General features: G+C 38.1%; 1 pseudogene; it reads right to left on the bottom strand.

Moving 5' to 3' along the window:
* Positions 1–271: 271 nt before the first annotated feature.
* On the bottom strand, positions 272–5,604 carry LOC122724982 (annotated as a pseudogene).
* Positions 5,605–13,547: the final 7,943 nt, after the last annotated feature.

Raw genomic sequence — 13,547 nt, 5'->3', positions numbered from 1 at the left:
TTTTTATTTGGCAAGATGTTTTTGATTGTATGTTGGGTTTATATTTGTTAATTCATCAATGAAGTAATATCTTTGGAAAAAAAGAAAATTTAAATAAAAATCATCATATATCTAAAAATTTCTTTTGCCATGTGATAGTATTTATGGAGAGGTTGTTTGATTTGTGGTTAATAGTTAAATTGTTTTTGTATTTTATAACTATTAATTTTCTATTATTGTCTTTTAATAGTTATAACGGGGGATTGAAAATTTATTTTTTGATCATGCAAGATTACATTGAAAGTCCAAATGGGCAACTAGTTACAAGGTCCAATAAAGAAATTTCCATTGAAAACCAAGCCCAACTCACAACAGCACTGCCTATCCCAGCATCGCCTTTCAAAATCATCCCGTCCAAACCAGCATTGCCAACGATCATCGAACAGAGGACAAGGAACGAAAGAACAGCTTGTATGCCAGAATCAAAGCATCCAAACAACCTAAAAACACAACTCAACACCCGAAAAACAAGGCTTAAGGAAGGAAAACCAGAAATGGCAGATATCAAAGCGAAAGCATAATACACACCTTACCATCGCCAAGCATAGTCCCGACTGAGAATATAAGCAAGGAAAGATGCCATGCCATTTACTGTCTATATAGCCATGGAGCAACCAGTAGGAGGGAACCTCCAGCGCCGATAAAATTTGTATGCAAATGAATAATTAATTACTACAATAAATTTTAAAGTTATTCACAGCCCGGAGGATGTGCTCCAATAAAAGTAACTTTAGCGTTTACACATGAAGCTGAAATGGGTGATTTAGACTTCTTAATGCCTGTATAGGTCAAATCAACATCATCTAATTCAATCTTTTCACACGGCACGGACGGACTACATAAAAATTGACTGCAACTTTTGAGGTCGAGGTTCCCCTAATATTGTTGTAATGAACATTAGAAATTTTCACACGTGATGGCTGCAAAAATTGAAATCCATAAATACATTAAGTTAATTAAATTAATGTATGAGTAATATTGATATTAATTTGACTAATATCAAATCATAAATTACCTTTGTACTGCTGCGAGAACCATACTTTTGATCAATGATGATAGGATTCTTAACTGATTTCATGATAATATCTTTAAAAGTAATGCTTGAAGCTGCGCTTGGTGGAGAGTCAGCCCAAGTTTTGATCCTCAGGCCATTTGTTGTGTTGAATAATGTACAATCACTTATTGTAACATCTTTAACATCTGCTTCATTTTTATACTTGCCAAGGCTCCCAATACTATTGCAATACAAGAAATTAAATAATTAGATAAGCGTTAAATTCACCAGCTATATTGTATTAGTGTATATACATACACAAACCTACCTAAGGCCGTGGCCTGGACCACAAAAGATTTTAGAGATGGCAGCATTGGTGACTCCTTGTCCAATGGAAATGCAATCATCACCGGTTCCAATTTTGCTATTAGTTACTACAACACCATTAGTATCACTAATATGCATCCCATCAGTATTAGGGCTTTCACCAGAAGCCACTATATTGAGATTACTAGCTTTAAAATTAGTACAGTCTGTGATATGAAAGTGAAAATGTTTGCTGTTGATGGAAGTAATCTCGGAAACAACGGCATTGGTTACACCTTGGAACTTGATAGACTGCATCACATCAAGAAATTAGTAATTTTTAATTTTGTTTAAGGATTTTTTATATCGAAAAATTAAATATATTTAAATACTTACAGTAGGAAGTCTACCACAATCTTTTTTTTTCTCACAGTCAGTGTTCTTCCAAACAGAAGATCCTTGTCCATCAAAGGTTCCTCCACCGGTGAGAACAACACCATTAATCTTTTCAAACAAAAACCAAGTATCCTCCGTATATTTACTCAAATCATTTGTTCCTTTTACAGTTCCTTGAACTTCAACGATTATAGGCTTGGTACTTTTGCAAGGCCCTTGAAATGTGATGGGCGCTGTCATAAAAGTCCCTTTAGGCACACGAATTTTTGCCGGACCATCATTCTTGCATGAATCCTTCCAAGCTTTCATAAATGCCTAAATAATTGAATAGATTATTAGAGATTGGTTATGAGAAAAAACTTCGTCATTAGATAATGTATAATGCAGTCGAAACTCACCATTGTGCAATCAGTCTTATCATCTCCCTTAGCACCATAGGTGGTAATATCGAAAACCTTAGTAGTAGATGCATCGGCAGCTTCAACACGGCCACGACGCCCACCGACGCCAATATCACAATGAATTTTTTCTATATTTAATAGAAAAATAAAGCCTAAGATGAGAAGAGTCTTACTATATGAGAAAAATACTAAGATGTTGGTCATGGTGATTGATCAACTTTAATTGAGTAGTCCTCAATATCTATTCTTTTGCTTGATTTTTCATGCAATATGAATGATATTGAGGACTACTCAATGATGATCCACTCCAAAAGCGCTTTGGAATTTATAGCTTAGAGAGTTGTAACATCTAACTTTCTATTTTTGCTATATTTTATATTTAGTTAGCTTAACAGATAAATTACTATATAAATAATTCTATCTACTGGATGAAATTAGTTCAAGTAAATTAGTTAATCGATATTTGTTGTAAGAAGGTTTAATCAGATAAATTTAGTAGATAGTTAAACGGCCATCCATTTTAAGTAAAATTTTGTGCAATATTGTCAAAATGCTCCAGCAACCATTGAAAAAATAACTAATTAAGAATTATATTTTCATGTCATCAAACCATAAATGTGCAACGAAGTTAACTAAATCCTGTTTCTTTAAAAAAAAAATTGGATAAATAATACAGTATTCTCTCATATATATATATATATATATATATATATATATATATATATATATATATATATATATATATATATATATATATATATATATATATATATAACGACATCATACTATAAATTCATATTATTATTATTAAATAATAAACATAAAAATACATTATGCTTGATAATTATCTTAATTTATAATGTATAATTCTCCATAAATTTTGTTAGGCATAGAACGGAACTACATGTACAATTTAAAGGGCTATGGCCCCTAAGCTTTGCAACTTATATATATATATATATATATGAGGGTATTTAATATGGCCAAGGATAGTGCCAGAAGTGGGCCCGGTCCTCAAAGTGGCACCCAACGTGGAGACGTTACTGTATGCAGGGGTAAACATCTGGGCCATATAGGATTAAAGTAGCGCCTTTACTAACAGTTTAAGCTTTTGGTAGAATGATATGCGCCCTAATGGTATCAGAGCCAGGTCACGGGTTCGAGCCGCGGGGAAGGAAGGGTATTTAATATGGCCAAGGATAGTGCCGGAAGTGGGCTTGGTCCTCAAAGTGGCACCCAACGTGGAGACGTTACCGTGTGCAGGGGTAATCATCTAGGCCAGGTAAGCCATATATGATTAAAGTAGCACCTCTACTAACAGCTTAAGTTTTTTGTAGAATGGTATGCGCCCTAATGATATATATATATATATATATACCTATAGTTTTTATAAATTTTCTATTTTTATATATTTATCTTTAGCCCTCTAACTTATATCTTTAGCCCTCATCAATGAAGCTGTTGGATCTTGCAGAACCATCGTTCGTGACAATCACGAAGATACCAGAGGCAAGCACGATGGTGGACGTGGCCCTACAGTCGTGTTCTTCATCAACACGATTTCCAGAATTTTTTTTATTAATTTAATTTTCTAATTAAAATACTTAAATGATATGATCATTTATCCATAATTATCATGCCATTTTAATAAACATATATTGCATATATAATATCAATCATGGCATAATTAACTTAAACGAAAAGTACAGGTTGACTCTGATACCACTGTTGGAAAATCCCGAGATTATTGCAACCTAAAGACGCAGCGAAAAAATAAAAATCTCGGATTTCTTTTTCCTAGAATCCGAGTGCTTCGTTTAATTCAAAGGAAGGATACGAGACTAACCTGTTAATCTCGTCGAGAAGATACAATGTCGGACTGATGGTACTGCATTTTCAAATGAACACCTGCATTTTCAAATGAACACCACCCTCTATGGTATCCATACGAACGTCTTCTATCCTTCTAGAGTGCTAGCTCTCTCAAAGATGGATAGATTATGTGCTCCACAATCTGCAATAGTTAAACTGAATTTTTCTCAAAGACGTGCCTTCCACAATTCGTAGAAAGGGTATTTATATGTTTCAGTCTTTTGTTTTTCTCACAACTCCTTTTCCTAAAAGGAGTTGTGTTCATAACCCACTATCACAATCTCGCAGATACTCAAATATCTTATGTGATAGAGTCTTTCATCTGTAACAGTTACAGATAGACTGCAGATCTTTTAAATATTATTATCTCATAATAATAAATAATTAATAATAATAATACTTTATTATTATTAATTATATTAATAATAATAACACTTATTATTATTAATTATATTAACAATTAACATTAATAATAATAACACTTTATTATTATTAATTATATTAATGGGCTTTGGGCTTTTAGCCCATTAATATGTCATAGCACATCAACAACGTTTTTTTGTGTGTGACCTAATAGGTTCACATTAATTGGCAATAGGCCCAGTCCCACAAGGCCCATAAGTCATAAGTGGCCTCTAGCAAGAAATTGTGACTATCCAACTAATATGAGGATCAATAGTCCGATAAAGTCTAATAAATAGAACATGTATTAATCCATTTGTCACACGATATCTAGTTTGAACATAAGTTATGGTCAATGTCAAACTTACAATGTTCAAACTTATGATTTCTTGATCTCTAAGTAGACTGATAAATTCAAATGATATTGATAACACTATCAATTCATTTGAGCACATCCATGCATTTTTCAGTCTCACTTATCGAGGGGCCCAGAATATATCTCTCTCAGAGAGAGGGACAAATCCTATCTTGATTGTTCATTATCCTCTACATAATTTCTATCATGCTCAATCATAACATTTATGATTGTCCGATTAAAGACAACGTTTGTTTACATCAAAACATAACAGTCCTTATATTGAAAACTATGACAATCTCAAGTCAAAGGATTAAGACATAACTACTTTGAGATTCACTTATGACAATGACCCATATAGTGATCTCAATGCGGCTCCATCCAATACTTTGTTCTCTAACAAGTATCTATGATTATTGAATTATATCAACATATACATAATCATCTCATGATTATCAATCAATAATCATACTAGCTATATTTTATTATTATCAACATAATAATAAGTAACCAGAGATGATAATCATTATTATGTAACATGCAAACAAATAATAATGATAAAAATCTCTTTTATTAATAACCAAAACGACATACAAAAAGGCCCAAGATAATGGCCTAGGGCATATACACTAACACGAGGTGCTTACTTTAGTCCATATAACGCCTTCTTTAAGCTTGTAAACCATGTCTTCTTTTCCTTGAATAATGTAGCCTTGGGGTTTCTCCACGTATGCTTCTTCTTCGAGCTCCCTATCAAGAAAAGCAGACTTGACATCTAATTGATAAACTTGGAGTTTGAGTTGTGCGGCTACTCTAATCACTACTCTAATCGTCTCCATATATACCACTGGTGAGAATGTTTTAGAATAGTTTATTCCAGGCTGTTGAAAGTATCGTTTTGCCACTAATATTGCTTTGCTTTTATGCATTAAACCATCCTCATTGTACTTGATCTTGTATACACATTTCTACCTAATAACTTCTTTATCTTTTAGCTTGTGAACTAGCTCCCATGTTTCATTCTTCTTTATCATCTTAATCTCTTCTTCCCTTGCTTCCACCCATTCCATTTATTTGATTGCTTCATGAAAACCTCTTAATAATTTTGGATCAACCGTCCATTTTTAAAGCCTTTTAAACATTAATTTGTTTTGCGTATTTGTTTTATGTCCAGTGAAATCATTATAGCTATTGTTTATAATGAAATTTCTATATTGACTTTTACAGAGATTCAAACTCAGTTTTTTTACTCCCTCTCTACATCTGAGTCTAGAGAGAGAATCTCAACTTTAATTTTCTTTTTATTTGGCATGATCTTTTTGATTGTATGTCAGGCTTATATTTGTTAATTCATCAATGAAGTAATATCTTTGGGGAAAAAGAAAATTTATATAAAAATCATCATATATCTAAAAATTTCTTTTGCCATGTGATAGTACTTATGGAGAGGTGGTTTGATTTGTGGTTAATAGTTATTATCCTTTGTACGTTATCTATTAAATTGTTTTTATATTTTATAACTATTAATTTTCTATTATTGTCTTTTAATAGTTATAACGGGGGATAGAAAATTTATTTTTTGATCATGCAAGATTACATTGAAAGTCCAAATGGGCAACTAGTTACAAGGTCCAATAAAGAAACTCCCATTCAAAACCAAGCCCAACTCACAACAGCACTGCCTATCCCAGCATCGCCTTTCAGAATCATCCCGTCCAAACCAGCATTGTCAACTATCATCGAACAAAGGACAAGGAATGAAAGAACAGCTTGTATGCCAGAATCAAAGTGTAATGACCCGGAAACCGGACCGCTACCGGCGCTAGGATCCAGATCGGCATAAGGCCGCCGAGACCCGTAGCAAGCCAAACATACATCCTGTATACCTTTTAAATCCCATACATGATCAAACATATACATAAAAATTTAAACTTTTTCCTTTCATTCACTAAGCTTAACTGTACATGCACAACTCAAAATCATAAACATTAAACCCCCACACTGGAGCCCTCATCAAATGCTCCAATGGGGTAACATATCATACATTAAGCTTGGTTTACATAAACGATGATAAAACATTTTATAGACCATGTACAAAGGGATTAATCAACATACTAGGGTCAAGCACAACTCTAAACTTCAATAAACATCATTACATTACATTACTATACTGTACTTAACATTACATCATTCTCATGTCCACATCTAGCTATTACATAAAACATGACTTCTTATTCTCGCTGACCTCCTGATTCTATCCCGTACCTGCAACCTGGGGGATTAAGGAAATGGGGTGAGCTACTAGAGCCCAATGAGCAGAATAGTAAAAACATTATATTAAAGTTCATGCTTTCATGAAATGCATCACATCACAAACAAATCACATCAAGGATGAACTTGTTACCAATAGCCCTCTACATAGCATTCCAATATGCCAAGGGCGTAGAATGGGCCTCACTGGTCTTTCTCTTACATTAACATACATAACATTCCTATATATCAGGGGCGTAGAATGGGCCTCACTGGTCTTCTCATACCGTATCATCACCATATCATATCATATCATAGGGAGGGCTAAAGGATCATCCAACATTCATCCACATCATCATCATATTATGCAATGCAACATATTCGTGAATTCTAATGCAAACAACTTGATAGAGCATAAATTAGTCCATTTTATATTAATATTATTGATGAATATTTACATGATTTCTGCTTAATTTATTGCTTTTAATATTATTTTGCAGAAAGTGGTATAAAAGGACATTTCGGAGAAAATCCCCCTAAAACTGCCTTATTTGGAGCAAATGAGAGCAAGCCTGCTAAATTGGATTCAAGTCAAGCTAAATGAGGAAAATATTTTGAAGCTTAAATATTCAAGCACTTGGGCCCGCTTATGGACCAAGCTCCAGCCAAAGCTTGAACAGCCCATTCCCGCAAGCTCCCGCACATGGCCAAAGCTTGGAAAGCGCTTCACACCAATGGGCCAAGCGCATCATCAATTCACGCACATGGCCCGCCTCCACCTTGCACTTATGGCCGAGCCACACGCCTCACGTGTGCAAAAGGCAAGTGTGGGACACATGCACATGGGCCCGCTTCATCACTCACGCTTATGGACCAGATCAAAAAAGAATCAATGCATGGCCAGCCCACAAATGCATTCACGCGCAAATGGCCAGCACTTGCACATGGGCCTCGCAAAAGTACTTCCACGCTCCCACTTCATCAACTCTAGCACATGGCCCACACTCCACTTCACCCTTTCTAGCGCACGGACAGCCCAAGCGCTTCACGTGGACCGCTCACTGCACATGGACCGTTTGCACGCACGTGGGAGCTAGGTCACGCGCTCCTCTTGTCCTATTTAAGGGCTCTTAAGTGGACAACCACATAGAAATTCAATTCTCAATTCGGCAGTTCCGTCAAGACTCTCCGCCCATCCTTCGGTTCCTTCTTCCTCTTTTATTTTTCCTTTTTTTTCAGTTTTTAATTCAGCCAATGAGTGGCTGATTTCTTTAATCTAGTTGAATATTGGTTGAAACTTTAGTTGATTAATGGGTTGTGAGACTTGATCAAATATTGTTTAATTTTTGGGAATTCAATATTCATGCAATTTCATATTTAATTTTCATATTATTTTGTTATTGAGATCTACGTTGATTTTTTATTGCAAAATAATTATTTGTTAGTTTGAATAATTTAAGTCCATAATTGCTTAGATTATTCTTACATGAGAACACTTGGGATAAAACCCAAGGAAATTGTATGATCTAGCGTTATCTCCATACGTTTGGGTAGCTAGGATTGGATCTCTCTATTTCTTAATACAATTGACAATTGTTTTGATGCCTGAGACCCAAGGACGTTCTTTGGCAATTTGTTAATTAGTAATTAATTAGATGACGTTCCCAAATTGGTTTAATTATAAGGAGAGATAATGGTGGTGAGAAGCGTCTTCCATCTCCATAACTAATCTATTGAATCAACCCAAAAGAACAAAGTGTCTGTGATCAATCCCAACAACTAAAGTGGATCCAATACTTCAACTAGAACTTTCTCATTATTGATTACTTTTTATTTAATTATTTGCTTTCCATTATTTTTCTCATTATTAGTTTACTACAATCAATCTCAAACCCCCCCTGTTATTTTGTTGACAGTTTTGATCCCAATTTTCAGTTTATCTCATTTAATTCCACTTTCAGTTTTTATCTCATTTTTAGTTTATTATTGTTTCAGTTTATTTTCTTGGTCCCAAAAAGAGAAATAGGTAAGTTTTCAATTCCCTGTGGATTCGATCCTTTCACAACTATCTGCAAATATAGAATTGTTGATAACCAGAAAGGTTATTTTTGACCGGCTTCGACAACCGCGAGTCAAAAATTGGCGCCGTTGCCGGGGAATTGATCTAATTTATTTGTTTTTCTTTCAGGACCAAATTAAAAAAAGAAAAAAAAATTTGCATAGGAGCACCTTCTGCAACACCTTCGGCTGTCGAACCGCATCCTCATTCGGCCGTCGAACATCTCACCAAATGGCACAGTCACCATCGCAGATCTAAATCATGGATGAGGTAAGCACATATAATCTCCCTCCTCAAATTCCTAACCTAACCTCTATTGTGGAAGACTATATCATAGCTCTACAGGCTCGACGACTTCAGCAATCTCAGCCATGTAGAATCTGTGCACATGTGGGACACCTAACCTCCCAATGTCCTACACTTTATGAAGATGACCAACAAGTACATGCATTTGGAGGATTCTATGAACAGCCAAGACATGATCCCTACCATAACATATACAATCCATATTGGGGAGACCATCCGAATTATGGCTATGCAAGAGACCAACAAGTACATGCATTTGAAGGATTTTATGAACCCCAAAGACATGATCCCTACCATGACACATACAATTCAAATTGGGGAGACCATCCAGACTTCAGTTATGTAGAGGCTAACAACTACCAGGATAATCAGCACCTTGAAAAGACGATGGAAACAGTGGTAAGTGTCATGCAAAGCATGCGACAGGAAATAGGACAGCTGACTGCATCCATTGTAACGACCCGAAAATTGGACCGCTACCGGCGCTAGGATCCAGATCGGCTTAAGGCCGCCGGGACCCGTAGCAAGCCTGGCATGAAACCTGTAAACCTGTATAATCCCATACATGATCAACAACATAAATAAAAATTAAAACTTTTCTTTCCATATACATCAACCAAACTCAACCTGCATAAACATTAACATAACATTGATCCCTCTGTGGGATCTCATCAGTGCCCCCAATGGGTGACATAACATATGTTGAGTTGGTTTACATAAACATCATAAAAATCTCTAAGATCATGTATTAAAAGGGATACAACAATCTATGGTCAAGCACACTTCTAACATCCATAACATCATCTCATAACTATACTGATTAATACTTTACATTACAATTCGATCATGTCCATTACTAGCTATTACATAAACATGACTTCTTTACTCTATCCGGACTCCTGCTATATCCTGTACCTGCAAGCCTGGGGGTAAAAGGGAGAGGGGTGAGCTAAAAGCCCAGTGAGTAGAGCTATTAAAACACATTAACACTATGCTTCAATGAAATGCATCATAACACAGACAATTCACATAAGGGTTGGGTGAACTTGTCACCAATTAGTCCAAGCTAACATTGTGCCAGACCGTAGCATGGGGTTCTGGTCTTCCTGTCATACATACATTACTTACCATTATCCCAGGGCCTCCTCTGGACTCCTGGTCTTCGAGTCCCACAACCGTGCCAGGCCGTAGAATGGGGTCCTGGTCTTTCCTTACAATCGTGCCAGGCCGTAGAATGGGGTCCTGGTCTTCCTGTCATGGACTAATTGGGTCATCCAACATTCACCCACATCAACAACAATCGATGCAATGCGGCATATTCGTGAATACTAATGCAATCATCCTATTGCATAATCATGATGCATGAAACATGATAAAAACATTTAATTTAAAAGATTAAGTTTAGTTCCACTCACCTCTGGCAGACTCTGACAACACCGAAGCAGCTGAACTCACTGCTGGGGTCCTCGGTTCCTCGGGTCCGAACCTACACAGGTGGACTCAAATGAGGGACCAAACATACCTGAACATAACTATAAACTACTCCCCAAAAACCCCCTAAAACATCATGAAACAACCATACAAAATCACGCAAAGGAGGCCTGGACAGGGCACTTTCGGCGACAGGTTCGGCGGCTGAAAGTCCCTCCAGAGCCGAAAGTCAGGCAGGTTCGGCGGCACCTTCGGCGGCCGAAACTCCCAGACAGAGACGAAACTCATGCATGTTCAGCGGCACTTTCGGCGGCCGAAACTGCCAGACAGAGACGAAAGTCTCGTTTCGGGGGCAAGCTTCGGCAGCCGAAAGGCTGCTTCCCCAGCCATGTTCGGCGGCCGAAAGTCCTTCGGCTGCCGAACCTGGTTTCTGCAAAAGGGCAGAAACTTGGCTCCCATTGCACATTTCGCCTCCAAACTTATCAAACATGCATCAAACCTATTCTACAACACACAAACACAAGCATACATGTTCCTAGGGGTCTCAAACCATCATAAACCCCATCTACAACACATTCAGCATCCACATTGTTCAAGAACATACATTTATACCCATAAACATAACCATAACCTAAACATGCATTCTAACCCATAGATCTTGCATAAAACTTATTTAAAACATGCAATGAGCTTAAGATCGGCTCTTACCTCTTGAAGACCGAGAGAGAGACGACCCAAACTCGAAGTTGGGAGAGATTGGGTTTTTGAACCTCCAAGCTCCAAAACTTTGCTCAAAAGCTCAAATCTTCAAAACCAAGTTAAAACAAATAAAAATCTTGAAAGATTTAGAGGAAGAACATCAAAGATGGGTGAGGGACGGCGGAGAGCTCACCTTGGCCGAAAATGGAGAAAAAGCTCGCCCGTTTTCGGCTAAGGGACCCTTTTATAGTGGCTGGCCAGACCATGTTCGGGGGCCGAATGTGCCTCCGCATGCATGCCATGTTCGGCGGCCGAACATGAGGTTCGGCGGCCGAACCTGGACTTCCCTCACTTATGCTTTCGAGGGCCTAAAGCACACCCGCAACGCATGCATGTTCGGCGGCCGAACTTGAGGTTCGGCGGCCGAACCTGAGTTTTCCTCCAATGCTATTTTCATGCAAAAACTCATTTTCTTTCATGCTTAAAACAAAAAACACATTAAAACATTTCATAAAAACATGGTTTTACCCTACTAGAGGCTTCTGACATCCGAGATTCCACCAGACGGTAGGAATTCCGATACCGGAGTCTAGCCGGGTATTACATTCTCCCCCCCTTAAGAACATTCGTCCCCGAATGTTCCTCAACTAGCACATGCAAGGCATACAACCTATCATACACATAAAACACATAGAGACTAACCTTAAAAGAGATGAGGATATTGCCGGAGCATAGACTCCCGTGTCTCTCAAGTGCACTCTTCCATATTGTGGTGGTTCCACAGGACTTTCACCATCGGGATTTCCTTATTTCTTAGCTTTCTGCTCTGGGTGTCTATGATTCGTACTGGCTGTTCAACATAGGTGAGATCCTCTTAGATCTCCACATCAGGCTCACTAAGAACCTTGCCCGGATCTGACACGAACTTTCTCAACATAGAAACATGGAAAACCGGATGGATTCTTTCCATTGAAGTAGGTAAATCCAGCTTGTACGATACATTCCCGATCTTTTGCAAGACTTCAAAGGGTCCGATGTACCGCGGAGCCAGTTTACCCTTCTTCCCGAACCGAACCACTCCTTTCATTGGAGACACCTTGAGCAATACCAGATCCCCCTCCTGGAACTCTACTAGTCTTCTGCGGATGACTGCATAACTCTTCTGTCTGCTTGCAGCTGTCTTGATTCTTTCTCTGATTAAGGGTACCACCCTGCTGGTGATCTCTACTAACTCAGGCCCCGCCAAGGCCTTTTCTCCAACTTCTTCCCAGCAAACAGGTGACCTGCACTTCCTTCCATATAAAGCTTCATATGGAGCCATCCCGATGCTAGCATGATGGCTGTTATTGTAGGCAAACTCCACCAAAGGTAGATGCTGCCTCCAAGAACCGCCAAAGTCCAGCACACACATTCTTAGCATATCTTCTATGGTCTGGATGGTCCTCTCTGACTGTCCGTCTGTCTGTGGATGGAAGGCAGTGCTGAAATCCAATCTAGTACCCATGGAATTCTGCAGACTCCGCCAAAACCTGGAGGTGAACTGGGGCCCTCTATTTGACACTATAGAAACAGGAACCCCATGCAGTCTGACTATCTCATCAACATACACCTGCGCCAACTTGTCCACAGAATAGCCACTCCTGACAGGGATGAAGTGAGCAGATTTGGTGAGTCTGTCCATAATCACCCATATGGAGTCCAATCTGTTGGACGTCGCCGGTAACCCCACTACGAAGTCCATAGCTATACTCTCTCATTTCCACTCTGGAATAGGTAGCGGGTTAAGCATTCCAGCCGGCTTCTGATGTTCCAGCTTCACCCTCTGACATACTTCGCAGGCTGACACAAACTGTGCCACTTCTTTCTTCATAGCTGGCCACCAATAAACCTTCTTCAGATCCTGATACATCTTGGTGGCCCCGGGGTGAATACTGTATCTTGCATTATGAGCCTCTCTCATAATGTCTCCTTTTAGCCCTATGTCATCTGGTACACATAAACGACTCCCATAGCGGAGGATCCCCTTATTGTCGAATC

The sequence above is a fragment of the Manihot esculenta genome, chromosome 11 (assembly GCF_001659605.2).
Source record: "Manihot esculenta cultivar AM560-2 chromosome 11, M.esculenta_v8, whole genome shotgun sequence".
Lineage (NCBI taxonomy): Eukaryota > Viridiplantae > Streptophyta > Magnoliopsida > Malpighiales > Euphorbiaceae > Manihot > Manihot esculenta.
Note: the sequence above shows the minus strand (reverse complement) of the source record. Positions and strands in the feature narration are given on the sequence as shown.